General features: G+C 38.7%; 1 long non-coding RNA gene across 1 annotated transcript; it reads left to right on the top strand.

The window, feature by feature from the left end:
• The first annotated feature begins 235 nt into the window (after nucleotides 1-235).
• On the top strand, nucleotides 236-4,185 carry LOC135732915 (uncharacterized). The gene is made up of 4 exons (XR_012334846.1): nucleotides 236-440; nucleotides 662-765; nucleotides 2,814-2,885; nucleotides 2,971-4,185. It is a non-coding gene; the product is annotated as an uncharacterized lncRNA (long non-coding RNA).
• The last annotated feature ends 13,789 nt before the right edge of the window (nucleotides 4,186-17,974 follow it).

Genomic DNA, 17,974 nt, shown 5'->3' on the forward strand with positions numbered 1-17,974 from the left:
GCAATACTCCAATACAACCCATGAGGGCGCGCCGCGCATCGCACAATTCTAAACCTTTGAATCAGATAACGAAGCAGTCACGTGGGTGTGTGTGAAACGAAGCTTCGGACGTCATTGGTCACGTGATTTTGCCAGAACGAATCAAGCTTCGATACAAAGCTTCAATGAAAATCGGTTCGTTTTTTTGACACACGCTTCGGAGCTTCGGTGTCCTTGGTAACATCACTATTAGTGATCATCAGAGGACTTGGCTGAAACAACGCGATTCACATGGATTACTTCGGCGATGTTTTTTATTGCTGTTGCGATTAACTTTTTGAAATGTGAGCAGTTTTTAAGTAGGTTATCAAGTGGATCTGACATCGAGGGGAAATATACGTTTCTTGGATTTCATTAAAGTACATCGGTTTTTGTTTGAAGATGAATGAGAGAACATGAGGGTAAGTTAAGTGATGACAGATTTTTGCTTTTTATTTTTAGTGAACTATTAAATAAGTAGAACTTTTAGTATTACAGTATGTCTTAATTTTAACCCAGCTTCTTAAAGCGTGTATGTTGTGTGGCTTTTGGAACATAACGTTAAATTTTTTTTGTGAGTAAAGTTAGGCATTTCATTTCTCTTGTTGTATTTCAGAAATCATAACAGCCTGTCTTTTTTTAGCACAGCGGCATTCAAATTGACCAATCAGAGCCGAGAATATCTAATAAGTCGAAGTAGAGATGAACAGATGAAGATACAGCCCGTAAAAATACTTATTCTTGGTGGTAAGTTTTTAGTTCTACAGTATTTGTATAACATTTAGATAACTTTTACGTTTTTCTAATGCTAATGTTTAAAGAGTAACTAAACCCTAAACCAACTTTTTTAGTTAATGATCTGTAAGAATGATGCTTTATTAGTGTAAGTTTTTTGACATTTGGATATAAAGTGTTTCAATACTACAATATATGTTGTAAAAACGTCTGAGTGCTGCCCTCTTCAGGTTGAACGGTGGCTACTGGCAGGGCTCGAAATTGCGAATATTTTGGTCGCATATGCGACCGAAATTTAATCTGTGCGATCTTAAAATATATTTGGGAGCATTTCTGCGACTGCCCATTTTGTTGTGGTGCGACTTGATTTAGATTGTGATGCTGCGTGCTGTTGTCCCAGGTTCAGTGTTCTCTCCAACGTTACATAACCAATCAAATTTCACCATTAAGTTCTTACGTTTAATGAAGACCGCAGATTGGCTAATATGAGCGTCAGTCATTCCTTGTTGCCGTGCTACGTTGGTACGTGAAGCGTGAAAAGTGAAAGACGAACCGCGAGCATGACGAGAACAAGCCGACTACAGCCAATGTTACTACTGTAATTAATCAGACGATCCGGATTCAAATGCGACTCCACCACCGGAAAATATGACTTGACGTTAAACCTTTCAGAGAGAGTGGCTTAAAGATTTCGAGTGTCTCCGCTATGAAAATGGCTCGATGTAACTTAATGTGTTTACTGTAAATCCTGTAAAACGGCGTTGGTGGCGGAATCAAAACATTTTAAGCGCCAGACCTTGCTTAAACATGGCGAAAGTGCCAAAAACACAAATAGTGTCATGACAAATGTGTTCATTATTGATGGAGACACCGACCTGTCTGTCAAAGAGTGTTTGATAGTGTATGTGCGCATGCGCTGGTGAATGGACATACGACAAACATCCTTGTGGTCCATGTTGATGTGGAACACGACAATGTTGATGGTATGTTTTTATAAAAAAATATATTTTTTAAAACATATTTAGTAGTAATAGCATCCTGGTAATGCAGTTATCAATACCAATATTAGCCTTCTATATTAAGCCTTCTATATTAAGGTCACTTTTGTAAATGTCCCAATTAATCAGTGTTTTACGTGTTTGCTAGATTTTCTATTGTAATCTTAATCATTTTACCTGTAATCTGTAATTGGTAAATTATTATTGCTATACTATTTCAAAAGCAGTTGGGTATTAATTTAGGAATCTATGCAGTAAAAAAAATAAAATAAAAGACCAAATTTTAAAAGCTGGCCATAGGATATGTAAAGCCTGGTGGTTGCATTTTATTTTAATAAAATAAATCTATTAACATATACATTGTAGTTGTGGTGCTTTTTAATTTTTGGATGGATGCGCCTAAATTTTTGCTGGTGCTCCTAACTCTTTAAAGTTGTGAGCACCAGTGCTACCAAAAAAAGTTAATTTTGAGCCCTGTACTGCAGTTGAATTTTCCTATTGGATGTTGGACCGGACACTTTTAGACAACATTACAAAGACAATAATATATTACTAACGTGATTAGCCTGCTGGACGAATTGTAAAAAACAGCACAATGTAAGCACTGCTAGTACAGGCTAGCTGAATATATCTTAATGATTACAGAGATAAAACAACACATAAAACTTGCAACCTTTCTCAGTTTGCACATCTGGACAATTCTTCACACATCATAGGTTGTAAATTTGGGTAAATCCAGCAAACAAGTAATTTTAGCGATTCTGCTGTCACTCTGCTTTAAATCTCCCGCATCAGAAACTTAAGAGCAGCCTTGAGTCAAATGTGGAAGTTAAGCGTGCATAGAGTCCATTGGCATGACTTCTGATTTCCTTAAATCTCCTTAAACAGAGGTGAACTTTTCTTGTAAGCAAGACCACAATAGACATGTCAATGGAAAATGCCCTTGGTTAAAATAAAACACAATTATCAAAGTAAAGAATATCCTGTTATACACACAGGTTGCATTATATCAGTGTCAGTGAGTTAAGCCTCCTATAACCCTTTGTTCAATGTAACTTGTAGAGTGCCATGTAGCGACGGATCAAACGGACACTCATGTCAAGCTTGATGAGGACACAGTCAAAGCTTTAAAAGGTAAACTGAGAAGTTAACAAAATTCTAATGCATATGTTCATTAATTATTGGTTAATTTTGTATATATTCTGTTTCCTTTTCACAGACCTTGTGATTAAGTCTTCAGTGTCTGAATGGCAAGAAGAAGTGACCCTCCACTTAAACGTGACATTTAAACTGCTCTGTGTTTTGGTTCAGCCATTTGTAGGTTTATCTCGAGTAAGTTCAAATGCACTTCTGCATTTGTCCAGTAACTTTTTGTTTAGAGAATTACATCATTATGATTATATAATTATTCAATGGTTGCATATTCATAGTGTACTTTTCATATTGATGTACTAATGTTCCACAATTTGATAAAAGTAGCTCATTGCATTTCACTGATCTTTGCTTTATATTGTAAAATCATTTCAATAGCAGTGAATACATACTTAGTTGTTTCTTTAACATTTAATTAGTTGTTAATGATGGAAGAAACCGGTTTGTATGTATGAATACAGAATAGGTATCATTTTAGAATGAGTTAAAACATGTTTTGGTGGCAAACATGCAGGTAAAATAGTACATGTATAACATTCTAATAGTAAACTTGACTGTAATTCAAATGTCACATACAGTACATTAGAAATTATTTATTTTATGTATACAAATGTGTGGGCAATATATTATTATTTCATTTTGTATGCTATATTATTTATGTAATATTATTATATCTGAAATTATTAAATTACATTTATAAATGTTTAAAAGGTGGGTTCAAATGTGCTTCAAGTTGTAACTGAATACAATTTTAGAAAATAGCACAGTTGAGTACACTTAGATTGTCTTAAGTTTGTCTTAACAAGTACTAAATACTACTTTTTAGTATATTAAGCACAATTTACTGCACGAAAATAAAGAGCTTTTGGTACCTTAAGGTTGTGAACTTAAAGTGTATTTTAGTGAACTTTTTCACCTGGGAATACATTTGGTATATTATTTTAACATACTACTAGTATATTTTAAAGTAGATTCATAAATGTTTAAAGGTGGGTTCAAGTTGTAATTAAAGATATTTTTTAAATACAGACCTAGTATGTTAAAATTACATTTTAGTTCAACTTCATGGTGTCTCAAAAAAGCACAGTTGAGTACACTAAGATGGTTTTAAGTTCATCTTAAAAAGTACTTAATACTACTTTTTAGTATACTAAGTTCAAAATTAGTGTGTGAAAATAGAGCACTTTTAGTATAATGTGGAAAGTGTACTTAAATAGTGTATTTTAGTGAACTTGTTTCACCTGGGAATACATTTGGAATATTATTTTAACATACCATTAGTATACTTTAAAGTATATTTAAAAATGCTTAAAGGTGGGTTCAAGTGTACTTTAAGTTATAATGAAATATATTTTTTTAAATACAGACATAGTATGTTAAAAATACATTTTAGTTCAACTTCATGGTGTCTCAAAATAGCACAGTTGAGTACACTAAGATGGTATTAAGTTCATCTTAAGAAGTATTAAATACTACTTTTTAGTATACTAAGTTCAAAATTAGTGTGCGAAAATAGAGCACTTTTAGTATATTGTGGAAAGTGTACTTAAATAGTGTATTTTAGTGAACTTTTTTCACCTGGGAATACATTTGGAATATTATTTTAACTTACCATTAGTATACTTTAAAGTATATTTAAAAATGCTTAAAGGTGGGTTCAAGTGTACTTTAAGTTATAATTAAATATATTTTTTTTAAATACAGACCTAGTATGTTAAAAATACATTTTAGTTCAACTTCATGGTGTCTCAAAATAGCACAGTTGAGTACACTAAGATGGTATTAAGTTCATCTTAAGAAGTACTAAATACTACTTTTTAGTATACTAAGTTCAAAATTAGTGTGCGAAAATAGAGCACTTTTAGTATATTGTGGAAAAGTGTACTAAGTGTACTTAAATAAAGTGTATTTTAGTGCACTTTTTTTTCACCTGGGTATACTGATCTCTTGGCTTTGGGCGCACAGGTGAGTATACAGGGAGGTACACTGGGCTCTTGGCTTTAGGCATACAGGTGAGTATACAGGGAGGTACACTGGGCTCTTGGCCTTTTGCGTACAGGTGAGTATACAGGGAGGTAAACTGGGCTCTTGGCTTTAGGCGTACAGGTGGGTATACAGGGAGGTACACTGGGCTCTTAGCTTTGGGCGTACAGGCGAGTATACAGGGAGGTACACTGGGCTCTTGGCTTAGGCGTACAGGTGAGTATACAGGGAGGTACACTGGGCTCTTAGCTTTGGTCATATAGGTGAGTGTGTTAGGCTTAAATTTGATGTTACTCACAGACCCGTATGTAGGCAGACGTCAGGCTTTAGCTCTTTGAGGCTTAGGTGGCTGGAGGGGACGTATCCACTGCGAACTTCTAGCCTTCCTCGCTAGGACAGACTTCTAATGCAACACTTGGACGTCAACTTCCAATACGTCATGGAACAGTTCCACGTCGACATAGAGCCCTTGGCTTGAACCTGCAGACTGGCAACAGACACACACACAGAGTCTCTTCAGCAATAGACTACTTCCATGAATATGTAGGGAGAGATACAACACCTCTTGACTTTGAACAGACGAACAGATGGAGGGACAGGCCGAGGCTGCTGCATGTTGGGCCTAACACGGCCACGGTTGGAATCATAAACGGTGGGTAGGATGGAATAGGACAACCACACCAGATGATGTACTGTACGAGTGGGCCAATCGCTCCCCTCTCCTCTCTTCCAACTAGCGTGACAAGAGATCTAGACAGGGGCAGGCATCTGCAAACACCCAACAGGCGTATAATCATACACAACAAAAGCACATTTACTTTCTTCCACACAGCAGCCAATTAAAGCTCTCCCTCCTTCAAATGCTCCACACAATATTCAAAGCAATATTCTTACTTCTTACAGTTAGCACGCCACCACCAGGTGGGGAAAGAGATTACGAGTCACAGTCGGGTTGTATGATAGATGTATCAGTCGCCCACCGACACCAGCTCTCTTCCTTCAATCCAGTGCTCTCCTCTTCGGCCTAGAGAGTGATCGCTGACAACATTGACACAGCACAACACTACAATTCTTCAAGTGTACACACGCCAAAAAGACTCACCCACTGCATTCCACACACTCACGGTGAATTAGGGTCAAACCACCACACTGGGCCGGGAATTAGTCCTGAACAATGGAAGGGGTTAATGTGAAGGATGACCAGATGGAGGCGTCAAGCCCACGACTCGTTTCCTCTTCTTAACTAGCTTTGGCTCGCCCACCAATCCTGTTCGCAGGTAGGGCCGTTTACACGCTGAGCAACACACAGGAAAACACACTGGGAAGCACTGTTAGCAAAGGTGTCACTGGCAATACAACAATTCCATGTACTTACAGTTTCGTTGAAACTTAAGGCCTTCCTCTCTCTTCCAGAGGTCGGATGTATACAAGATTGCCCGTAAACACTCCTTCATTCCACTCAATACGTTTCACAGTGACTCCTCAAGATGCACAATCTCTTCAAAAGAGTACATGTCAACACAATTACTTCAGCAGGGGTTTTACTTAGCTCCGTTTGTCTTCAGCCCAATCCTCCGTTTTGTCTTCGCCCAGTCTGCAATATCCACAACTCTACGTCTCTCCAAGCTCACCGATCGCTCCGTCTCACCCACAACATTGGCCGGAATAAACACAACCGGACGTGTCTTCACAGCCACCGTGGTTTTCCTCCGCCTCGCTCTTACGCGAGCGCCGGACCAAATGGGACCGTTTCACTCCTTCTTTGAAGGCTACTCTTTTTCTGTCATTGGCTTCCTTTATGCAGAAGTTCGTCTTCGTTTTGTTTCTCTCTGCTTTTACCTCGCCCACCCCTTCTCACAGCAACCCAGCGGGCTCCCCAAAGCGGCTCATGGAACAACCCCCCCTCCTTGCTTGTTCTCCGGATGCCTTATTTATGTGCCTCCTCTTCGCTGAATCGCCCAATCACCAATCGCCACATCCGTTTACACACCTGTTTTCAATAAAGCCCGAATTTGGTTGCCCGGAGCTCCCAGAACTGACTGAGTGTTACATGGACAAAGTTCCGGGCGGAACTATGCTTCGCCATTTTAGGTTCCGCTACCTTAAGTCACTCCGTGACAAAAATATAGAATATCAAATACACACAAGCGTAAGCATGCACACACGCACGTGCACGCGCACACAGACACTGAATGACAAACTTTCCTTTGCAGCATCACAGATGAAGGAGTGGATGATGACAATGTGGATGTGTAACAATGACAAAGACACAAGCGAATCATGACATGAGTCTGGTAAGTACAAACAAAGGTAAGTCTAATGAGACCAGACGCTGACTGACTGAAGGTGCAGGCTATTTATAGTGCTGAGGTGCAGTGATAAGGATCAGGTGACAGTGATCACTAATCAGATGATTGTTGCAGGTGACTGAGCTGAGAGCCTGAAGTTTCTGTGACACATTGATCATGAGCTGCATGACAAAACTTTACACAATGTTTTTTAAACAGAACGTTTGTAAAAATCAAAATTGTTGCACCCCATTTCCAGGAAACGTCCTTCAAGCCGGAAACTGTGGTAAAACGTTGCACATTGGTTTGGGCTTGAATGTGCCCAAGATCTTTACTTAACTCTTTCCCCGCCATTGACGTTATCTTGTCAATTAAGAGAAAACATTTGCATTAATAAAACATGTTCCTGATGACTTTTTATGTTAATAAAAAATTATTGCAATTAGCAATACCATGATTATTCACTAGCACTTACCCAATTTATGAAAAAAACTGAAGCCAAAATGTTATTTAATTTTAAACTTTGTGTATGTTTTGATAATCATTCTGAATCTGATCTCTAACAAAATTCCTTCACAAAAAAATTCAATTATTTTAGCTTTTTGCTAAAAAAATCTTTTTAAAGAAAAATACCCATATTACAGAGTTTATAAGCAGAGAAAAATATAGATAGAATGAAAAGTTTTTCCCGTTTTGTTTGTTTGTTTGTTTATTATTTGTTTGAAAGCAGAAGGTCTTTTCTTTCATTTGATATATTTGTATGTTTGTATATTTTTAGAAGAAACATTTCCTGGAAGACATTTTGTGAAACTTTTGTGAAAATCACAAAAAGTGCTGACGGGCAACTTTTCAAAAAAAATGCTGGCAGGGAATGAATTAATATCCTAATGATTTTTGGCATGAAAAAATATACATTTGACCCATACATTGTATTGTTGGCTACTGCTACAAATATACCAGGGTGACTTATTATTGGTTTGTGGTCAAGGGTCACATTTTTTACAGGTAATTGTAGTATGTGATTATTGCTCAGTAGTGATGGAAATTTTCGTTCATTTAGGTGACTCGTTCATTTTCAGTTCGTTCACCAAAATGATTCGTTCAGACTCGTTCACTGATTCGTTCAGTGACCATTTCTTAATTTTACAAAAATACGCCAATAGGTGGCGAAGATGTGTGTCATTATGTGTTATAAGACAATGAATGACTTTTTGCAAAAACTCATTAGTTTTTAATAAAGCTCAAATTGTGAAATACTAAGCATAATTTTATCAAGTTACCGAATATATTAAGACACACGTACATTCATAGTACATCTAATCTGGATTTGTTGTAAATAAAGACTCCTGTGCATGCCTCCTCTGGTTCGTCAGTCATCAGATCCTCGTTCACGAATCATATAATTTCGGTCATGTCGTTCAAGACTTCGTTCAGACGCAGATGACTGATTTAAGTTCGGTGAAAGGGTGGATTAAACTATATAGACATATAAAACTATATTAAACAGAAATACCAATTTTTTCAACAGTAATTACCTTGCTTATCATTTGTATTAAGGTAAATAGTCCGCCTAAACATGGTTACTATAACTTTATTAAAATAAAACCACATGATTCTTTCACAAGATTGTTTACGTTGCACTCGCTATCTATACGATCTCTCTCATTCATTAGGTTGTAACCTGTACCAGTCATTCAGTTTGTTTAAGAACGCGATCTCTCTATCTCTCTCACGTTCGTTCAGACTCAAAACAGCGGCTCGGTCAGTGAAGGGCGTATTCATTCAGTACGTTGAGCCAATCATATGCTCGGCCACAGCTTATACTCGATTGCCATTGGCTCGTAGTTTTGTCACTCTTTGAAGGCGGAAAGAAGTCCGCGCATCATTTGTCCGTGCTCCTCAAGAAGGGAGGGAAATTTCAGTGAACGAGAAATATGAGTCAATGGATGGCGTGAACGAGAACGATTCGTTCACATAAAAGATTCGTTCAAAAAGAACGATTCGTTCACGAACGTAACATCACTATTGCTCAGTGATTGTCTGTTGTTCAATGCAAGCTGATCTTGCATTTTTCATACATTTTAAATTAATTTTAGTACAGAAGTCTTTGGTGAATTATATCTGTTCGTGCTGCACATTTTCGTATATGACATGCACAATTTAACATGTTGATCTTATTGCTAATCAGCTTAAAATAAATCAATCAATAAAATTATATGTCTCTGAATCTGAAGGGCTTGCTGGGATCTTCTCTGTAGTTTGCATTCTCACTCTCAGTCCATAAATTATATCATAAAATCATTAAATATACTAAGTCTAAAGCCCTGCAGTAAAATGTATATTTAAATTGCTAAAACTCAGGCCATGTCTACATTTACACCGGTATTTTTATAAACAGAGTCCTCCCCCTTGTTAAAAAAAAATCTTAGCATCCACACAAACATGCAAAAACCCAGCATGCCAAACCAAATGGTTATATATTCCTAACTGTAAAGCCATGTTAGCCAATCAGAAGCCATTGCTGAGTCTCACCTCGGCACAAACAACAACGTCACAAGCCGAAAACTCCTTGACAATAGCTACATGACAACGATGCAACCAGACCCAGCCAACATTTATATGTGGGACCCACGTGGGTCCTATCTAGGCAGCATGGGTTCCAGGTGGGTTTCACTATGTGGGTCACATATAGGTCACATATAAGTATGCCCATGTGGGATGATAATATGGACCTGTATGGGCAAAATTATTTAATGCTTGAAATACATTTTTATACATTTAAAGGGACAGTAGGTAGGATTGTCCCCCCATGGTGAAATTGTATTTTGCATTCAAACGAATAGTGCTCTCTAGCGCCTCCCTTTTCCAAATGTGTGTTGCAACCACGGTAGCTGTTATGTACTCACTAATCTCCTTGTTCGTTTCAGCTGGTTCACTTGTTCTGAGTAAAAACACATTGTGGAAACGCGTTGGTAGGCTAGTGCTTTTTGTCCCTCTCTGCTATTATAGTTTATCAATATGGCGAAACGACATGGAAGCCTCCTTGGACTTACCCGTTCAATTTAAGTAAACAGAAGAAATTCTAAGCTTACAAAGAAAAGTCAAATCATTGGCAGAGGTCATTTGACACAAATGAGGACATATTTATGAATAAAGACATTGATTTTGATTAATAAAATACTTAAAAAACTACACATTGTCCCTTTAAACTCTTGTAATATTTTTGGTTGATTGTCACTTTTATACAAAGAGCAAATAATATCACAGATATGATCTGATCAATATAACACTTTTTAAATAAAAAAGGCATTATTTTTATTTAATTTTGATAATGATCATGTTAATTATAATGTTCACCTGCCTATAAATTTATCATATATTAATTTTACTTCAACTTGCATAGCTGAGAATGAAAGAACATAAGAAATGTCAGAAAGCTCATCAGCTTGTTAGTGAGTTAATTAAGGAAATGTTTCAAACATTCTGGAAGGAGCCTGATGAGTGGAGTCAGGTGTGTCATCTAAGGAGACCTCATTAAGATCTGCTCACTGCTACGACACATTATGCTTTACAAAGTGGTCCTTCTTCAAATGTTTTTAATTGCGTATTTCGTCACATAATATAATATCATATTTCATATAATCTTTGCTGAAAATAGGCAGACTTTAAAAATTACAACTATAAAGATTATAAACATTTAAACTACAAGATTTCCCATCCAGCCGCAAGGATACAGTTGCTACCGGAGCAGCAGGAGTCCCTCACAATTGTTACTGGAAACATTTGTATACACTTGTAATTTAAAAAACTGCATTTCTACTAATGGAAAGAGCTATACAAATAAAAAGTCATCTAAAACATAACCATAACATCTAGTGTTTAAATCCGAGGTGTAGCTATTATAAACATGACTGCGCGTAATGGCACAGATGCGAGCAGAGTAAAGCCCGGAATACACTGCAGGATTTTTGCACTCTTATAAGATCATTACAGTACCTTATCACACTGTGCCACGTGAAGTGTTTAAACTTGGGTACTACAAGCATGTAGACTGCACAATGATGACACGGAAGCTTCAGCGGCTGCGTCACACGTTAGCACAACGTCATCAGCATGCGCTCGTGGTAAACAAATACCAGTACGCAGGTCGTAGCAGCAAACATACTGTGCGGTGATCATGCTGAATGTGTGACACTGTCAGAAAACTATCATAGGCTATCTTTGGACGCAAGACCGGGAAAACAGCCGTCTTTTAACCTCTCTCACTGTACGACATGGGACCGCCGATGAAGAGCCACAATCACAGAAATCCCCATGATTGTTTCACGATGGCAATCTTTCGCCTGAGACAGCCAATAATCGTGCAGTGTATCCCAGGCTTAAAGGCGTTCTAAGCAAATCTGCGAGACGTTAGTTTTTGTTGACGTTTGAATTGTTTTCAAACAGACGGAGCGTAGCTAGCTCCTCCCCCTTCCTTCCGTGCTTTCATGAACGCGCCCAACCCCCACCCCCAAATCCTTCTTGTCGTTTATTGGCTGGAACACTTTGTTATGGTTTCTGTTTGTAGGTTTGGCCACTGTGTTGTTATTGCCATTTGTCAAGCCTGGGCTGTCTACAGAGATCGCGTTTTTTAACAGTTTGATCAGCGACAGGCAGCAAGCAGATAGTGAGGAGATGTTTGCTGTATGTAACAAAAAAAATGTTATGGTCTAAAACGCGTTAATTCTCTTAGAGCACCTTTAACACCCATCTAAAGAAATAAACCCTATGAAGCTGGGATTAACACTGAACAATGACTATTAGCTGTTTAAAATTGAAATACATATTTGATCATATTTATTTATGTTTTAATGTATGAATATTTTTTCTTATATTCCAATTTCATATTAATATTTTTTTATCTTAATATTCTTAAAAATTTAAGTTGTGTTCTTAGACGTGTACTTGCAATATTATGCTATATTATTGTCATATAATCAGTGACATTAAATGGTTTTAAAAAGACAATACTATCAACTATCGCCATTATTTTTGGGGCAATTTACCGACTCATGAAACGTCACCAATGTTGTGGTTGGATAGTGCAGATTAAGGGGCAGTATTATTATAATAAGATTCCCTTTTGACATCACAAGTCAAATTAGGTGAGTCTAATTTCAATGACCTATTTTTTCACATGCTTGCAGAGAATGGTTACTGGATTAAATTAAGTTACTGGATTGTACTTTTTTTACATTTTCTAATTTGATAGAAACACTGGGGACCCAATTATAGCACTTAAACATGGAAAAAGACAGATTTTTATGATGTCCCATTTAATGAATTAATTATCCTTTTTATTAGCCCCTCATCTGTTTCTATGGTTTCTAGCACCCTCACCTGTGTCTTGTTTAGTAACTCCTGTCTTAAGCCACTGTCACTGTTATTTGTCGGACGTTGCAGTGGGAGAGGAGCAGCTCATCAATATGAGCTCATCATTGGCTTCATCCATGTGTGCTTTTCAGTAGAGAGATGGGTCACCCACTGACATACTGGTTTTGTACTGATCACAATGCTTCATGTGGTACAAATTCGCATGTCAGAGTCTACCAGACTCAAACTTTGCTATGCAGCGATCTGCGAAATATCGGGCACAAGCTTGCGTTTCTGGTCTGATGCATAATGGAAATCAATGCAATGAAAAGTGTAGTGTGTAGTGAGTTTATGCAGCTTAATGTTATGACCCTCTGTAAAAAGTTAATTTATCTTAATCCTCGTTTTATCGGCCGTTCTACCCACCAGCAAACATGACAGTAGTCACCTAATGTACTATCAGTTTAACCTGTGAAAAATACCTTTTGGTCAGTAAAAGTTCATTTTGTGCAATATTCCTTTACCTACCATTAATCCGGCAATGCATTTAACTTCAAAATATGCTAAATAACAACATAAACAACACATTACACATAATTTTCTTTTTTAGCATCTTAAGACAAGATTCAAAATCATAGTCATTTAAAAAGAACAAATCATTAGGGATTTAGACTTAAAATACACTAGAAATGCAAGCTTGCATTTTATTAATTTATATGATAAAAATACATGCTGTATGGTTTAACACTCCATATATTTAATGATATTATAAAGAGATTGTTTATTTAACAGTGGAAATTTCTTCTTCTTTAAAAAAAAGAAGAAATATTGATATTATTTTTTTTACATTTGTGAGGTGCCAGGTCTCATGTGTGATTTCTTCTGGTCATTTAATATATTTATTTATTTATTGGTGTGCATTGACCTTTTGTCTACAATTAGTTTTTTACATTTTGTTTTATAATTGACTTATGTAGTGACACAATTTAACTTCAACATTAATGTATTTCACTAAAGAGAACAGTTAATATGTTTGACTTAAAGTTTCATAATGAAAAATGTAATTGATTATTGAGACAAAACTAAACAATCAACAAAATCTTTGCAAATATGTTTCGTTTTTCAGGTTAGTCAATCACACACACACATACACACGTGCACACACACTCACACACAAATGTTGATTCTTGATAGCGCGTTTAATTACACAGATTAGGATCAGTGGGAAAAATGGTCGTCTTTAGCACACAGCTGCTTTCCGCCTTGATTGAATTCACTGCTTCCTTCCCTCTCAAGTACCTTTAGTCTAATTAGCCATTTGTAACTGGGTTTTGAACTTCCATGCTACGGCAAACTACCAGCAGTTACCATGGCAACTATACATTTGTAAACCCCTAAAAATTCCACTTCCTTTTAAGAGAGTAAATCATGCGTGATCCTTCAAGTCAAGACCTCACAAGCCTTCGGATCCCATCTGCTTCGTCTCTGAAGGTTTGAGGACTTCCTGTCTCTACAGTGAGCAGATTTAATGGCCATCAGCATAACAACACAATCCACCACGAGGGCCGTTTGTTAAACTTGCACACTGCTTCAACGTTTATGTGGTGTATAGCTCCTGTATAGCCCAGTTTTTGAGCATTCCGTTAGCAGCAAAAAAGCTCATGGGTTTGAACCCAGGGAACACACATATTGTTAAAAAAGCATACTTTAAGTAACTTTGCATAAAATGTAAAATAAATAAACAGACCTTCGTGGCATTAAGCATTGTATCCCTGACGTAATATAACACAAAGTGATGTCACCCTGCAGCAAAACAGATTTAATACCAATAGGTGCCAATAGGGGTTTTGCCTAGGCCATCAAAATGTCATGAAATGGCCCTGGTTGAGGATGCTTGTCTTCTGTATGTAAAAAATTTTTCATCATTGCTAACCCTACATTCTGTACCATACATACCAGTCCTGGGCTGGTGTGTTTACACGTGGTCTGCGTTTGTGAGCCCGGTTGGATGTACTGCCAAAATCTCTAAAATGCCTTTGGAGATGGCTTATGGTAGAGAAATTAAACATTCAATTCCCAGGCAACAGCCCATTTTGAGCCAGCTGAAGCTTGTTTACTTGATTTGTGTGACAACCCCGGAGTAACGATAGTAGAGAACAGGGGAGAAAGTAACGCGGGACGAACCCTGATTATATTTGCATGTCAAACTGAGACAGCATCTTAAGCATGCAACTCTTGGCAGAGCTGACAAATATTGCGTTATTTTGTCACCGTTTTGCACGTGTAGGTCCAGAAAGCTGTTTTCAACCATGATAATGGTGCAGTCATTCTTTTCTTATAACCAGTTGTGTTTCATGTTTCATGTGTTACAGTACTGATCTATTTAGTGCTGTTACACATCCTGATGTTTGAGTTTTTCAAAATAAAAGTAAATCTGCTTTAAATGTCAGGATTTCCTGTCTGGGCGAAAGTAACACCTGTTACCTTTGTCCCAGAGCTAATACTTTGGCATTATGTGGAAAATGTATAATATGCTAATTTTATTTAATTTAATTTTCATCATAATCACTGTTGAAAAATGTTTTATTCTCAACAATTCAAGTTTGTACTGTCGTGTTGCTTTTGAAACATTCAATGAAACTGAAATGAAAATAGAAAACAAAATATGTTTCCAGTTCCATATTAACAAGGTCATAGTCATGTAAAATGTAAGGCAACTTTTGTTTAATTATTCCTCATAACATTTTAAAGCTACAATCTACAGAACATCACACAAAAAAATTTTGATAACTAAACCTAAAAAAATAACAAATGTGATCCTGCCTTGGAAACCCCGGCTACAATTCAGTGTTTTTATTTAATTTGGAGATTTAGCGCGTCAAAGCAGTCATGACAAAAAAAACGACAAATGAGAAATGACAAATAATTTGTGATTGTTACTGTAAATGATAAAAACTAAGCTTTATATACAATTTGTCACAGGTAGGGGTGGACCCAGGTGTAAATAAGGTCACGCCCCTTTCTCCACCTCGAGGAGATTCCCAAAGCCACCCCAATGACCAGACACACAAGGTAAGCATAAAATTAAAATATACTTTATTTAATTTACTTAAAAATATTAAATAGGGAAGGGGAAAGGGGAACTTAAAATGACGGCCACTCTAGGCTCTCCTCCACGGCTCAATATCTCAGTGTTCACGTTGGCTCTCTTTCTCTCCACAGACGGCTGCTCTGCGCTGGTTACAGCTTCTAGGTAGGTATGGCTCTCTCCATAGCTCAATATCTCAGTGTTCACGTTGGCTTTCTTTCTCTCCACAGACGGCTGCTAGGATACAGGGACACAGTGAATCGTTCTTAAGACGTTCGCTCACCTCTGCGCTGATTACAGCTTCTAGGTAGGTATGGCTCTCTTTCTCTCCACAGTTCAGTATCTCAGTGTTCACGCTGGCTCTCTTTCTCTCCACAGATGGCTGCTAGGATACAGGGACACAGTGAATCGTTCTCAAGACGTTTGCTCACCTCTGCGCTGATTACAGCTTCTAGGTAGGTATGGCTCTCTTTCTCTCCACAGTTCAGTATCTCAGTGTTCACGCTGGCTCTCTTCCTCTCCACAGCTCTCACGACTCACTCACTTTCCTGTCAATCAGCAGACATAACAAGTTACATGGAGACTTACAGGGTGGCGAGCTTACGCTGGCTGGTTTCTGCAATGCGGCGATTTAGCAATGATTTGTAATGGGACGCCGGGGGCCAAGACCCTCTCGGCGAACTCGTTGATGAACAGAGGGGCGAGAAAGCCACGCCGGCACACCGGGTCGAGCGCTGCCCGTTCCTCGAGACCCGTTGGTCAATCGAAAACTGGACCGGGGCGCCCTTTCGTCGAGACCTCGGGCCAGCGGATCTCTCTTGCCTCTACTCTGTGATGATGAAAGAACACAAGTAAGGTAACAATAGTAGGTGCAGTACTCACACACACACTGCCACTCGCACAGTTCTTCGCCGCCACTCTGTATTTCTGTGGGACTGAAAACACACTACAGCATTATTGTACAGGTTTTTTCCTAGCGCCGTTCTTTCCTCTTCATCGCCCCGGGACGAGTGACTGAAAACGGGATTACGTCAAACAGGACACAGCACTCACACTGCAATACACGGCATTACACAGCACCACTTCAAGTGAAAATTTCCAAAGACTCACCCCACCACGCTCAGTGCACACAATAGACACCCGTCCTCTTCCACGTCGCTCTGGGCGAGAATAGGGAGATGGTAGATGGCCTAGCGTTTGTTTGCTATCGTTGCTGTAGCTGCTTTCCCACGAAACCTTCGGCTCGCCCACCACGCTGGTACAGGGGTAGGGCCACTCGATCTCTCTTAAGAGCACTCAAACAATGTATCAATCAAATATATACAAACACTCACTCCAAGGGATTTGGTTACTCACGATCTCTGTCTTTCTTCGTCCTAGGTTGTCTTCATGCCAATAGTAACTCCAGGTATCTAGACAGGGCGCTTTCCAGCCACCAACACCACTTTTCCCACAGATATATATACTCACAACTGTAAGTTTTCCTCTCCTTCCGTTTCTCTCAACAAATGTCAGTATCCGTCTAGTACTTCACCTATAAGGTCTTCGATGTCCTCATTCCCATCGATCTACGATCCACACATGGAGAGAGAGAGCAATACAGCGATCCGAATATAGCGTATCAGGCGAGCTCAACTCAGCACTACAATACACACCAACACAACAGTGGATAACATCAGCGATTTCGGGGTGCTCCTTTTTAAAAGATCCACGACTTGCCTTCCTTTCACCCTCTGTGACTCTGTCCTCTTTCCGCCCGCTTCAGCGGTCGCCGGATCAACAGAGCTTCGGGCTCTTCAAAAGGTGCGTGTCTTTGTCTGCCTTTGGCAAAGGAGCTTCCCCGTGTCACTCGCCTCTCGTGTCTGAGTCTCCTGCTTTGTGTTCTTGCAGAGCTATTTATTCATCTCCCTCTCACACAGCCTCCAATCACACTTCACTCGCTTAACTCTTTACACCTGTGGCTCATAAGCCCCGATTATGTTGCCCTGGAAACCAGGAAGTGAGACGGTCCGTCTTCGAATGCGGCCCGGTGGGAAACCTTCCGGGCGGAACCAAACTTCCCTAACTTTGGTTCCGCCCCCGAAAAGATCGTCACCTTGTGACATCCTCCCCCGCCAATCCGTTCTCGTCCCGAGAACGAGTCAATATGGGGACTGCTGCAAATTTAAAAGGGTATTTTATTTAAAAAAAAAACGGGGTAGGCCATTGGGGGACCTTGGTCTCAACCCGAGGTGCCCTGCCGACTACGCCAAATCTGTCACAGGTAGGGGTGGACCCAGGTGTAAATAAGGTCACGCCCCTTTCTCCACCTCGAGGAGATTCCCAAAGCCACCCCAATGACCAGACACACAAGGTAAGCA

The sequence above is a fragment of the Paramisgurnus dabryanus genome, chromosome 13, assembly GCF_030506205.2.
Source record: "Paramisgurnus dabryanus chromosome 13, PD_genome_1.1, whole genome shotgun sequence".
Lineage (NCBI taxonomy): Eukaryota > Metazoa > Chordata > Actinopteri > Cypriniformes > Cobitidae > Paramisgurnus > Paramisgurnus dabryanus.